This window comes from Mastomys coucha, chromosome X (genome assembly GCF_008632895.1).
Source record: "Mastomys coucha isolate ucsf_1 chromosome X, UCSF_Mcou_1, whole genome shotgun sequence".
NCBI lineage: Eukaryota > Metazoa > Chordata > Mammalia > Rodentia > Muridae > Mastomys > Mastomys coucha.
In genome coordinates, this window is record NC_045030.1 from 150361641 (window position 1) to 150363523 (window position 1883).

A 1883-nucleotide genomic window follows, 5' to 3' on the forward strand; every position below is an offset into this window, starting at 1 on the left:
AAGTTTGAAAAGTGCAAACATTTATTTGATTAAGGGGAAAACCAATGCCATGCTGGCTTTTAATTGTGACATGTTCAAACAGTCTTATAAGAGAGTTAAATATGTTGAAATCCCAGGTAGTGAGGCCTTGGCAAGTCCAAAGGCAGGCCAAAATGTTAAAATTTGCCAGTTGTACCTGATAACCACAAGAAGGCCAATGTGGCTAGGGAAAAATAAAGGTTTTTTTCTACTTATTTTGTAATATTTATTTGTTTGTTTGTTTATTATTTGCAAGGAATAAAGAGATTAAGTGGCATGTACATTAGAACTCTCCACAGAAACAGAGCTAATAGGAGACTGATCTCTAATAGGAGAGATATCTCTTAGATTATCTCAGGTAAATAGGCACACCAAATTAACCAACAGAGATAAGGTTTAGTTTAGTCTAAAACATGATAGGATGTGGACTTTTATTCACATTTGATGGAAACCCACTGAAATTTTTGAACAAGGATTCATACAGTCTTATTTACAATCTTAATAATTACTCTCATGTGTGAAGACAACTCTATAGGGAATTAAAATTCAACAGAGAGAAGACAGAGGGTTTACTATGGCAGTCCAGAGGGATGATGCTGCTACCTTAAAGGATAATGATAGGCAGTAGTCTGGTACATGACTTGCATTGATGTTAAAGTTGATCTGACTTGGAGGCAGATACAGGGTAAGAAGTAGATGAAAGGAACCCCACATGGATAGTGAGCTCTTACCTCAAGTACATTTTTAGAGTTACAAGAAGGGTAACCACTCAAAAAGCAGAGTATTTGGGAGGAAAGTATGGATGATGGCATGCCAAGCCAAAGATCCTGGCAAAGTGTAGAGTCAATGGCTGTTGGATCTGATAATGTGAACCTTCAGTAAAAGATACAGTTATAAAATGGAATTATAGTATGTACCTGGAAGAGGGGACACCATGATCAAGAAGGTGGTTTTCCCAGAGTGAGACTTAACCACTGCACTCTAGGTGTGCTGACCCCTGTGATTTCCTGAGGTGTCAGGCAGGGAAATGAACTATGAGGAGATGAGAAGGAAAACTTGGTTCAAATTGGCTCTATCAACCTAGACCAAGATTTTAGGCAGTCTGATGCCAGGCAGTTTATTCAGAACAAATTTCAACACAACAACATACATTTGGGGAGAACGTTTCCCAATGTAATACAATCTCCTGTAGAAAAGGAAGCATAATTGCATCAAAACTTCAGGATATATGTCATTTCTACCAAGCATGTGGGTTCTGAAGATAGACTACAAGCTTAAGGGCCTAAGGAAGGACCTGGCCTGGTCTCAGTAATACAGATAGCATAGAGGTAATATGGGCCTTTGGTTCAGGTTGTGGGAGCTTTGGGGAGCTCCTGACTATATAGTTAAGAGTCATATCCTTGGTCTATGTGGGGGAATCCCTGGCTATTCAGGTAATATAAGGTCATTTAGATTACTAGCCACCTCTGGTCTTGGTTCTAGGAGTATGATATGACATGACCCAAGAGACAATGCAGATCACCAGGTCATTAATCATTTTCAATACCCAGCTTTCTGGATGGAAAAACAGGTATTGTGTCCATTCCTTTGACAGGACAATCATGTGTGCTTAATATTCCTGGTTTTCCCTGGAAGTCTGTGGGAACAGGATCTTCCTGCTCCCAGCAATTTCCCCACGTGTGTGAAATGTGACTACATAATTTGTGGTTGTCAGAGGGACTGTCATCCTGCTCTCCTGTGAGAAAACTAATAAATTAGAATAATTTTCATGAAGAAGTTTAAAAATCATAGGGATATTTCTGACAGAGTAAATGCAGTCAAGAAGGCAAACAAGGAGAGGACTGAGAGATGACACAATGTCATCA

The 1883-nt window shown here is 39.3% G+C and overlaps 1 non-coding gene across 1 annotated transcript; it reads left to right on the forward strand.

Annotated features, from left to right (window-relative positions):
* The first annotated feature begins 927 nt into the window (after positions 1–927).
* LOC116095487 lies at positions 928–1089 on the forward strand. The gene has a single exon (XR_004120614.1). It is a non-coding gene; the product is annotated as a U1 spliceosomal RNA (small nuclear RNA).
* The last annotated feature ends 794 nt before the right edge of the window (positions 1090–1883 follow it).